The sequence below is a fragment of the Oncorhynchus nerka genome, linkage group LG11 (assembly GCF_034236695.1).
Source record: "Oncorhynchus nerka isolate Pitt River linkage group LG11, Oner_Uvic_2.0, whole genome shotgun sequence".
Classification (NCBI taxonomy): Eukaryota; Metazoa; Chordata; class Actinopteri; order Salmoniformes; family Salmonidae; genus Oncorhynchus; species Oncorhynchus nerka.
Window position 1 is genome coordinate 8,782,454 of NC_088406.1, and position 12,755 is coordinate 8,795,208.

Consider the following 12,755-nt stretch of genomic DNA (forward strand, 5'->3'; position numbering starts at 1 on the left):
TTATACCGTAAAAGACTATCAGAAAATGGGAACTCCACGATCAGAAAATGATAACACTTCACATTAAGTTGCACTTATACCTGTGTGGTGACTGTCGTTTCGCTATAACAACAGGTGTTAAGAGACTATGCCTGAGGCACTCAGCCCCACGGCCACTGAGCAAAAACAAGCATAGGTGTACATTGCATCATTTGCCCTCGGTTTAATAACTGGATGGTCAGTTGGAACTATTAATATGAATGTCAGAGTTTGTTGGTTGGAAATACATGTTTTACAATACAGAGGTGTCCACCAAACAACTAGCAGTGTGTCACTGGGGGTGTCTACTAAACAGCTAGCAGTGTGTCACTGGGGGTGTCTACCAAACAACTAGCAGTGTGTCACTGGGGGTGTCTACTAAACAGCTAGCAGTGTGTCACTGGGGGTGTCTACCAAACAGCTAGCAGTGTGTCACTGGGGGTGTCTACTAAACAGCTAGCAGTGTGTCACTGGGGGTGTCTACTAAACAGCTAGCAGTGTGTCACTGGGGGTGTCTACCAAACAGCTAGCAGTGTGTCACTGGGGGTGTCTACTAAACAGCTAGCAGTGTGTCACTGGGGGTGTCTACTAAACAGCTAGCAGTGTGTCACTGGGGGTGTCTACCAAACAGCTAGCAGTGTGTCACAGTGTGTCACTGGGGTGTCTACTAAACAGCTAGGTGTGTGTCTACCAAACAGCTAGCAGTGTGTCACTAGCAGTGGGGGGTGTCTACTAAACAGCTAGCAGTGTGTCACTACCAAACAGCTAGCAGTGTGTCACTGGGGGTGTCTACCAAACAGCTAGCAGTGTGTCACTGGGGTGTCTACCAAACAGCTAGCAGTGTGTCACTAGCAGTGTGGGGGTGTCTACCAAACAGCTAGCAGTGTGTCACTGGGGGTGTGTCTACTAAACAGCTAGCAGTGTGTCACTGGGGTGTCACTGCAGGTGTCTACCAAACAGCTAGCAGTGTGTCACTGGGGGTGTCTACCAAACAGCTAGCAGTGTGTCACTGGGGGTGTCTACCAAACAGCTAGCAGTGTGTCACTGGGGGTGTCTACCAAACAGCTAGCAGTGTGTCACTGGGGGATGTCTACTAAACAAACAGCAAACAGCTAGCAGTGTGTCACTGGGGGTGTCTACAAACAGCTAGCAGTGTGTCACTGGGGGTGTCACTAAACAGCTAGCAGTGTGTCACTGGGGTGTCTACCAAACAGCTAGCAGTGTGTCACTAAACAGGGGTGTCACTGGGGGTGTCTACCAAACAGCTAGCAGTGTGTCACTGGGGTGTCTACCAAACAGCTAGCAGTGTGTCACTGGGGGTGTCTACCAAACAGCTAGCAGTGTGTCACTGGGGTGTCTACCAAACAGCTAGCAGTGTGTCACTGGGGTGTCTACCAAACAGGGTGTCTACCAAACAGCTAGCAGTGTGTCACTGGGGTGTCTACCAAACAGCTAGCAGTGTGTCACAGCTAGCAGTGTGTCACTGGGGGTGTCCAAACAGCTAGCAGTGTGTCACTGGGGGTGTCTACCAAACAGCTAGCAGTGTGTCACTGGGGGTGTCTACTAAACAGCTAGCAGTGTGTCACTGGGGGTGTCTACCAAACAGCTAGCAGTGTGTCACTGGGGGTGTCTACCAAACAGCTAGCAGTGTGTCACTGGGGGTGTCTACCAAACAGCTAGCAGTGTGTCCAAACAGCTAGCAGTGTGTCACTGGGGGTGTCTACCAAACAGCTAGCAGTGTGTCACTGGGGGTGTCTACCAAACAGCTGGGCAGTGTGTCACTACTAAACAGCTAGCAGTGTGTCACTGTCTACCAAACAGCTAGCAGTGTCTACCAAACAGCTAGCAGTGTGTCACTGGGGGTGTCTACCAAACAGCTAGCAGTGTGTGTGTCAGCTAGCAGTGTGTCACTGGGGTGTCTACCAAACAGCTAGCAGTGTGTCACTGGGGGTGTCTACCAAACAGCTAGCAGTGTGTCACTGGGGTGTCTACTAAACAGCTAGCAGTGTGTCACTGGGGTGTCTACCAAACAAAGTGTGTCAGCTAGCAGTGTGTGTGTCACTGGGGGTGTCCACCAAACAGCTAGCAGTGTGTCACTGGGGGTGTCTACCAAACAGCTAGCAGTGTGTGCCACTGTCACTGGTGTCTACCAAACAGCTAGCAGTGTGTCACTGGGTCACTGGGGGTGTCTACCAAACAGCTAGCAGTGTGTGTGTCACTGTCACTGGGGGTGTCTACCAAACCAAACAGCTAGCAGTGTGTCACTAGCAGTGGGGTGTCTACCAAACAGCTAGCAGTGTGTACCAAACAGCTAGCAGTGTGTCTACCAAACAGCTAGCAGTGTGTCACTGGGGTGTGTCTGGGGGTGTCCAAACAGCTAGCAGTGTGTCACAGCTAGCAGTGTGGGGGTGTCTACTAAACAGCTAGCAGTGTGTCACTGGGGGTGTCTACTAAACAGCTAGCAGTGTGTCACTGGGAGTGTCTACCAAACAGCTAGCAGTGTGCCACTGGTTTCAAAGTGTTCTATGTAATTCTGATAGGGATATCATGAAAAGTAGCTTATTGTCTGCAATTAACCAATCAGAATTGACATAAAAATGACCTGAAAGTGTTTGTTTTTTTAAAATGTGTTTTATACGCTAATGATACCCTCTTCATGTTGTACATTAATTAAGTACTCAAGCTGAAATACATGGAATAATAAGACTTAACCACCAAGTATTTGATTGCAATTAGTCATTTAATTTCATGAATACGTAGTAGTTTGGCATAAATGACAGTGAAACATTATTCTATTTATTTTTGATTGCCTTGAAATAAACACATCAGATTGTGTCCCCTGCCATATAAAATTTGACTTGACATAATGACGTGTGAATAATAGAAAGATCATAACATCTGTGATGCTGAGAATAAATAAAACAGGGACACAAGACTGTCTGGCTGTAGCAGAGACGCTGTCTGGCTGTAGCAGAGACGCTGTCTGGCTGTAGCAGAGACGCTGTCTGGCTGTAGCAGAGACGCTGTCTGGCTGTGGCAGAGACGCTGTCTGGCTGTAGCAGAGACGCTGTCTGGCTGTAGCAGAGACGCTGTCTGGCTGTAGCAGAGCAGAGACGCTGTCTGGCTGTAGCAGAGCAGAGACGCTGTCTGGCTGTGGCAGAGACGCTGTCTGGCTGTGGCAGAGACGCTGTCTGGCTGTAGCAGAGACGCTGTCTGGCTGTAGCAGAGACGCTGTCTGGCTGTAGCAGAGCAGAGACGCTGTCTGGCTGTAGCAGAGACGCTGTCTGGCTGTAGCAGAGACGCTGTCTGGCTGTAGCAGAGCAGAGACGCTGTCTGGCTGTAGCAGAGCAGAGACGCTGTCTGGCTGTAGCAGAGACGCTGTCTGGCTGTAGCAGAGACGCTGTCTGGCTGTAGCAGAGCAGAGACGCTGTCTGGCTGTAGCAGAGCAGAGACGCTGTCTGGCTGTAGCAGAGCAGAGACGCTGTCTGGCTGTAGCAGAGACGCTGTCTGGCTGTAGCAGAGACGCTGTCTGGCTGTAGCAGAGACGCTGTCTGGCTGTAGCAGAGCAGAGACGCTGTCTGGCTGTAGCAGAGCAGAGACGCTGTCTGGCTGTAGCAGAGACGCTGTCTGGCTGTAGCAGAGACGCGTGTCTGGCTGTAGCAGAGACGCGTGTCTGGCTGTAGCAGAGACGTGTAGCAGAGACGCTGTCTGGCTGTAGCAGAGACGCTGTCTGGCTGTAGCAGAGACGCGTGTCTGGCTGTAGCAGAGACGTGTAGCAGAGACGCTGTCTGGCTGTAGCAGAGACGTGTAGCAGAGACGCTGTCTGGCTGTAGCAGAGACGTGTAGCAGAGACGCTGTCTGGCTGTAGTAGAGACGTGTAGCAGAGACGTGTAGCAGAGACGCTGTTTGGCTGTAGCAGAGACGTGTAGCAGAGACGCTGTCTGGCTGTAGCAGAGACGTGTAGCAGAGACGCTGTCTGGCTGTAGCAGAGCAGAGACGCTGTCTGGCTGTAGCAGAGACGCTGTCTGGCTGTAGCAGAGACGCTGTCTGGCTGTAGCAGAGCAGAGACGCTGTCTGGCTGTAGCAGAGACGCTGTCTGGCTGTAGCAGAGACGCTGTCTGGCTGTAGCAGAGACGCGTGTCATAACAGCTTCCCAACACACAGACCAGGCGGTCAGCGAAAGGACTGTGTGATGTACCTGTGGGGTACTGGGACACACACTCAGACACAGACACAGGGACGTGGTGACAGCAGCATGGTGCTCTGGGCTCTAGTCTTTGAACATTGTCTTCGGGTTATATTCACTGGTGTTTAAAAAATAAAATGGCATAGATGAATAGTTAATGTTTCCTGTTGATGATAAAGCTTTCATAAAACAAACTGCCCTTCTGTGCGTCAAAGACAAGCTTGTTTGAGGAATGTGTGCAGATGTCTGTAGTGATGCAGTGATGCATGCCATATGTCTGCCTATGTATAGGATTACATGCACAGTTGCGGAGAGTTTTCCGGGCACTTTCAAAGTAGAGGCTCCATTGAGCTTGCTTTTTTACTCCAGTACTAGGCTTGATCTGTGTTTGAGAAAACGTTACGTAGAAGTTTGTTTTGTTGAGTTCACTTATTGACACTGATGAAGACAATTACATTTACATTACATTTACATTTAAGTCATTGAGCAGACGCTCTTATCCAGAGCGACTTACAAATTGGTGCTTTCACCTTATGACATCCAGTGGAACAGCCACTTTACAATAGTGCATCTAAGTCTTTTAAGGGGGTGAGAAGGATTACTTTATCCTATCCTAGGTATTCCTTAAAGAGGTGGGGTTTCAGGTGTCTCCGGAAGGTGGTGATTGACTCCGCTGTCCTGGCGTCGTGAGGGAGTTTGTTCCACCATTGGGGGGCCAGAGCAGCGAACAGTTTTGACTGGGCTGAGCGGGAACTGTACTTCCTCAGTGGTAGGGAGGCGAGCAGGCCAGAGGTGGATGAACGCAGTGCCCTTGTTTGGGTGTAGGGCCTGATCAGAGCCTGGAGGTACTGAGGTGCCGTTCCCCTCACAGCTCCGTAGGCAAGCACCATGGTCTTGTAGCGGATGCGAGCTTCAACTGGAAGCCAGTGGAGAGAGCGGAGGAGCGGGGTGACGTGAGAGAACTTGGGAAGGTTGAACACCAGACGGGCTGCGGCGTTCTGGATGAGTTGTAGGGGTTTAATGGCACAGGCAGGGAGCCCAGCCAACAGCGAGTTGCAGTAATCCAAACGGGAGATGACAAGTGCCTGGATTAGGACCTGCGCCGCTTCCTGTGTGAGGCAGGGTCGTACTCTGCGGATGTTGTAGAGCATGAACCTACAGGAACGGGCCACCGCCTTGATGTTAGTTGAGAACGACAGGGTGTTGTCCAGGATCACGCCAAGGTTCACGCCAAGGTTCTTAGCGCTCTGGGAGGAGGACACGATGGAGTTGTCAACCGACAATCTTGTGGAAGTCTCTCCTGTGTAGCCTAACGATTGTATTAGCCAGACAGACTAGTCAAGATCAATTTGCCAACATGGGAGACACTGAAATGTCACTTTGTTTAGCCAAACGATTGTATTGGCCAGACAGACTGGTCTGAAATGTCACTGTGTAACCTAACGATTTTATTGGCCAGACAGACTGGTCACTGTGTAGCCTACAGATTGTATTGGCCAGACAGACTGGTCACTGTGTAGCCTAACGATTGTATTGGCCAGACAGACTGGTCACTGTGCAGCCTACAGATTGTATTGGCCAGACAGACTGGTCACTGTGTAGCCTACAGATTGTATTGGCCAGACAGACTGGTCACTGTGCAGCCTACAGATTGTATTGGCCAGACAGACTGGTCACTGTGCAGCCTACAGATTGTATTGGCCAGACAGACAGGTCACTGTGTAGCCTACAGATTGTGTTGGCCAGACAGACTGGTCACTTTGTAGCCTACAGATTGTGTTGGCCAGACAGACTGGTCACTTTGTAGCCTACAGATTGTATTGGCCAGACAGACTGGTCACTGTGTAGCCTAACGATTGTATTGGCCAGACAGACTGGTCACTTTGTAGCTTATTCTAAAATTGATAAAATATTTTTTTCCCCTCATCAATCTACAGACAGTACCCCATAATGACAAAGCGAAAACGGGTTTTTAGAAATTTTAGCAAATGTATTAAAAATATAAAACAGAAATTCCTTATATACATTAGTATTCAGACCCTTTACTACGAGACTCCAAATTGAGCTGGGGTGGATCCTGTTTCCATTAATCATCCTTGAGATGTTTCTACAACTGGATTGGAATCCACCTGTGGTAAATTAAATTGATGATGATTTGGAAAGGCACACACTAGGGATGCACGATATATCAGCGAACATATCGGAATCGGACGATATTAGCTAAAAATGCCAACATCGTTATTGGCCCGATGTCTAGTTTGACGCCGATTGGCAAAACCGATGTCAACGCGGACATGAATACCTATATGACGTAGGTACATGACGTAATGACGCCACGTACAATTTTGAGCTACATGCGCAACACAGCATTACTAACCTGGTCCACAATGTCTGCTGTGTGGATCGAGCAGTCAACACGTGCAACACAGCATTCCTAACCTAGCCCACAATGTCTGCTGTGTGGATCGAGAAGTCAACAAGACGAGCAGTCATTTGAAAGAGTAAGAAAATTTCAGCGAAATCCATTAAAGCCAAGATAATGGAATTTGCTCTTGCCCTTGACAATCAACCGTTCTCTGTCGTGGGTGATGCTGGCTTTCGCCGACTGGTCGAAGACCGGTACACACTACCAAGTGTGCTATTTTTCAGTTATAAGCAGCCAGCTTGCTTCATCTGGCTAGTAAGGCTCGACCTGACCGGGTTATGAGTTGTGAAGCTATCCACAATAAGAATTATGCACAATAGTGGAATTTGTGGTTTGCCTTCAAAATAAAAGTATGTCATTGACAGTGATGCAAATTAATACAGGTAGTAGATTATGCCATACTTTTATTTTGAAGACTAACCGCAAAGTCCACTGTTGTGGCTAATCCTTATTGTGGCTAGCTTCACATAGATGGGTCCGACCACCATTAATCAAATAAGAATGGTCTTATAAATTTGTTTATTTTTTAGACGAGGACACCTAGCTATATAGTTAGCTAGCCATAGTTTGCTATGTTTTTGGGGAAGAACATTGTTTGCATCCATGAGCTAACGTAAACTCACCCCATTCCGTACAAATGTGCACAACCGCAACATTCAAATGAGGCTACAAAGAAAACTAATGGGATTGTAGCGACTGTGTTGACGTCAAAATCGGGGGTGTGAACTAGGTTTCTATTCAAGCGTTGATCGACATGGTAATGACTCTATAATATTGGAGAAAATTTGAAAAAACTGACCCTCCGTTAAATCGTGGCGTGTCATGTCGTAACGTACAGCACGCATAAAGCAACTATTTCTGTCTTACAATCTCTCTCCACTAGGTGTAGCACTTCTCTCATCCTTTAGAAACAAGATATGGACAGTGACTGGGGTAAGGGGGGAAACCTAGTCATTTTTTGCGTCATCATTGCATGCGATCATCATTCTCAACGACGCTGTTTACTTCTAAGATCATTTTAGCCCTAAAAACCCGATTCAAATTCGACACAAACCTTCAAATAGGTATGTAATGACACATTATATAAACTCTTTATAGTGTTTTATTTACATTTTAGAGGCGATAAGGTGATAAGTTGGACAGATCGAGTGGAAAAAAAGCAATTTTCCCACACGACATCTCTCCGTCTCACTATCACGCATTAGTTTCTCTTCCCCACCCGCCATTTTTAAAAACACCCGACGGGGCTCATTGCCTGCTTGAATTATGCAGAAACGGGCAGCGTTTAGGTCATGTTATTGATTCTGTTGGAAAGGGGAGAAATTGTGCTTTACAATGGTATTGACATTACAGTTGATCTGGAAGTACTACGTTTTTGGGGCGCTAAAATAAGGACAATTGTACTGACCAAGGCGATGTACGAGTTTACGTTAGCTAGCTTTTTTTATGACCAGCACTGTAGGTGCGCAAGACAACTTTACCAGCATCGTTGCATACTTATCGATGAATCGTTGTGACATATGAAATACGAGGGATAGTGTAATCAATGTGTAATAACTACGTTAAATGTATGAACGCGTTAAATTATTATGTGACGGTCATATTCAGGTCCTGATTGGTCAACAAGCTTAATTGGCACGTCAAATAGTGTTAAATAGTATATTTTTTTGACACAGTAAGACAGAAACGTCGTTCCATAGAAATCCTGGTTTGGAATGAAATGACTGAACAAATGAACAACGAAACAGCACAGCAAGTAAGTGAAATAAATAGGTTTTGATTATGTTTTACTGGTAATGGGGACATACATAATTGCCAACAAAATAACTTTTTGGTCAGTGTGGTGTGTGTGTGTGTAACCTTTATTTAACAAGACAAGTCAGTTTACAATGATGGCCTACCCCGGCCAAACCCGGGCGACGCTGGGCCAATTGTGTTCCACCCTATAGGACTCCCAATCATGGCCGAAAGAGAAACAGCAACAACTGTTTAATTGTACTAGAATGCTTAAAAGGCCACTAAAATTCTAAATATCGGATATCAGTATGTTTTTTTTTTTGACAAGGAAAATATCGGATATCGGTATGGGTTTTTTTTTTGCCAAGGAAAATATCGGATATCGGTATTGGCCAAAAATGTCATATTGGTGAATCACTAGCACACACCCTGTCTATATAGTTGACAGTGCACGTCAGAGCAAAAACCAAGTCATGAGGTCGAAGGAATTGTGCGTAGAGCTCTGAGACAGGATTGTGTCAAGGCACAGATATGGGGAAGGGGGAACCAAAACATTTCTGCATCATTGAAGGTCCCAAAGAACACAGTGGCCTCCATCATTCTTATATGGAAGAAGTTGGAACCATCAAAACTCTTCCTAGAGATGGTTGCCTGACCAAACTGAGCAGGCGGGGGAGAAGGGCCTTGGTCAGGGAGGGTTTGTACCATCATCATATCAAATCCTACCCAAGAAGTCTCAAGGCTGTAATCACTGCCAAAGCTGCTTCAACAAAGTCCTGAGTAAAGGTTCTGAATACTTATGTAAATGTGATATTTCAGTTTTTTTTATTTTTAAAGCAAAAAAAAATGAAAAACTGTTTATGCTTTGTCATTATGGAATTCTGTGTGTAGATTGAGGGACATTTTTTTTCATTTAATCCATTTTAGAATAAGCTGTAACGTAAGAAAATGTGGGAAAAGTCTGAATCCGTTCCACTGTATAGTGTATTACTTTTCCCCAGGGCCCAGAGGCAGAGTGCTTTTCCCCAGGGCCCAGAGGCAGAGTGCTTTTCACCAGGGCCCAGAGGCAGAGTACTTTTCCCCAGGGCCCAGAGGCAGAGTGCTTTTCACCAGGGCCCAGAGGCAGAGTGCCATAGGGAATGACATGCCATTTGGGATGCAGACAGGGTACGAGGAGAGGCAACACTTTGATTATTTTGGTGAGATAAGTTCCTGACCTACAGTATTGGGAGTTCCCTTGGCTTGGTCAATCTGTCCCCGTCTGAACTGATCGAACGGCAGATGTGAGGAATGTGTATTGATTACCTATCGCTCCTGATAACCTGATCACCGCCTAGAAACGTGACTATTATTACTGGGGATCCAGTTTGTCTGATGTGCATTGTATATTCTCCTTCTGTTCCCTATTGAAAATCAATGCATTGATGGTGTACACTACCCAGAATGCAATGTAATGTAATTGTTTGTAATTTATAACTTGTGTCACCTGAAATGTACTATAGGGTCTGCGTATACATTAATACATTAGACCTTTAAACACAGAAAGAAACCTGCATGTGAGTCAGTGAGACAGGAAGCAAAGCCCCAGCTGCAGCTCCTGGTTTAAAGGTCTCTGTCTCTTTAAACCGCAGTCAGCCACCTCAGCGTTGCCTGGCAACTGAAAACATCAGCAGCTAGCTAAGAAGTTAAATTGCATCAATTGCCGATTAATACTGCCACAACTCACTGGCCCTGTCTCCGTCTGTATCTGCCTCTCCTGACTCTGTCTTTGTTTCTCTATCTCAATTCAATTACATTTTAAGGGCTTTATTGGTACGGAAAACACATGTTTACATTACCAAAGCAAGTGAAATGAATAATAAACAAAAGGGGAAATAAACAATCAAATATGAACAGTAAAGATCTGTCTGTGTCTCTCAGTTAGTGATGTACTAATACTACTCCCAAATGACAGTGCTATTTTTAGTTGAAGTGTATTTCCCTTCAATACCCAATGCTCTTAACCACAGAGACGTTCTTCCCTTCAATACCCAATGCTCTTAACCACAGAGACGTTCTTCCCTTCAATACCCAATGCTCTTAACCACAGAGACGTTCTTCCCTTCAATACCCAATGCTCTTAACCACAGAGACGTTCTTCCCTTCAATACCCAATGCTCTTAACCACAGAGACGTTCTTCCCTTCAATACCCAATGCTCTTAACCACAGAGACGTTCTTCCCTTCAATACCCAATGCTCTTAACCACGACACCACAGAGACGTTCTTCCCTTCAATACCCAATGCTCTTAACCACGACACCACAGAGACGTTCTTCCCTTCAATACCCAATGCTCTTAACCACGACACCACAGAGACGTTCTTCCCTCAATACCCAATAACCACAGAGACGTTCTTCCTTCAATACCCAATGCTCTTAACCACAGAGACGTTCTTCCCTTCAATACCCAATGCTCTTAACCACAGAGACGTTCTTCCCTTCAATACCCAATGCTCTTAACCACAGAGACGTTCTTCCCTTCAATACCCAATGCTCTTAACCACAGAGACGTTCTTCCCTTCAATACCCAATGCTCTTAACCACAGAGACGTTCTTCCCTTCAATACCCAATTTTAACCACAGAGACGTTCTTCCCTTCAATACCCAATCTTTTAACCACAGAGACGTTCTTCCCTTCAATACCCAATGCTCTTAACCACAGAGACGTTCTTCCCTTCAATACCCAATGCTCTTAACCACAGAGACGTTCTTCCCTTCAATACCCCAATGCTTCCTTAACCACAGAGACGTTCTTCCCTTCAATACCCAATGCTCTTAACCACAGAGACGTTCTTCCCTTCAATACCCAATGCTCTTAACCACAGAGACGTTCTTCCCTTCAATACCCAATGCTCTTAACCACAGAGACGTTCTTCCCTTCAATACCCAATGCTCTTAACCACAGAGACGTTCTTCCCTTCAATACCCAATCTTTTAACCACAGAGACGTTCTTCCCTTCAATACCCAATGCTCTTAACCACAGAGACGTTCTTCCCTTCAATACCCAATGCTCTTAACCACAGAGACGTTCTTCCCTTCAATACCCAATGCTCTTAACCACAGAGACGTTCTTCCCTTCAATACCCAATCTTTTAACCACAGAGACGTTCTTCCCTTCCCAATGCTCTTAACCACAGAGACGTTCTTCCCTTCAATACCCAATCTTTTAACCACAGAGACGTTCTTCCCTTCAATACCCAATGCTCTTAACCACAGAGACGTTCTTCCCTTCAATACCCAATCTTTTAACCACAGAGACGTTCTTCCCTTCAATACCCAATGCTCTTAACCACAGAGACGTTCTTCCCTTCAATACCCAATGCTCTTAACCACAGAGACGTTCTTCCCTTCAATACCCAATGCTCTTAACCACAGAGACGTTCTTCCCTTCAATACCCAATGCTCTTAACCACAGAGACGTTCTTCCCTTCAATACCCAATCTTTTAACCACAGAGACGTTCTTCCCTTCAATACCCAATGCTCTTAACCACAGAGACGTTCTTCCCTTCAATACCCAATGCTCTTACACCACAGAGACGTTCTTCCCTTCAATACCCAATGCTCTTAACCACAGAGACGTTCTTCCCTTCAATACCCAATGCTCTTAACCACAGAGACGTTCTTCCCTTCAATACCCAATGCTCTTAACCACAGAGACGTTCTTCCCTTCAATACCCAATGCTCTTAACCACAGAGCGTTCTTCCCTTCAATACCCAATGCTCTTAACCACAGAGACGTTCTTCCCTTCAATACCCGTTCTAACCACCGTTCTTCCCTTCAATACCCAATGCTCTTAACCACAGAGACGTTCTTCCCTTCAATACCCAATGCTCTTAACCACAGAGACGTTCTTCCCTTCAATACCCAATGCTCTTAACCACAGAGACGTTCTTCCTTCAATACCCAATGCTCTTAACCACAGAGACGTTCTTCCCTTCAATACCCAATGCTCTTAACCACAGAGACGTTCTTCCCTTCAATACCCAATGCTCTTAACCACAGAGACGTTCTTCCCTTCAATACCCAATGCTCTTAACCACAGAGACGTTCTTCCCTTCAATACCCAATGCTCTTAACCACAGAGACGTTCTTCCCTTCAATACCCAATGCTCTTAACCACAGAGACGTTCTTCCCTTCAATACCCAATGCTCTTAACCACAGAGACGTTCTTCCCTTTACCCAATCTTTTAATACGTTCCCTTCAATACCCAATGCTCTTAACCACAGAGACGTTCTTCCCTTCAATACCCAATGCTCTTAACCACAGAGACGTTCTTCCCTTCAATACCCAATGCTCTTAACCACAGAGACGTTCTTCCCTTCAATACCCAATCTTTTAACCACAG

General features: G+C 46.1%; 1 protein-coding gene across 1 annotated transcript in view; it reads left to right on the forward strand.

Annotated features, from left to right (window-relative positions):
- Positions 1–12,755, forward strand: part of LOC115125359 (small G protein signaling modulator 2-like) — a 282,167-nt gene that overhangs the window by 962 nt on the left and 268,450 nt on the right. The gene's annotated exons all lie outside the window — the stretch shown is intronic.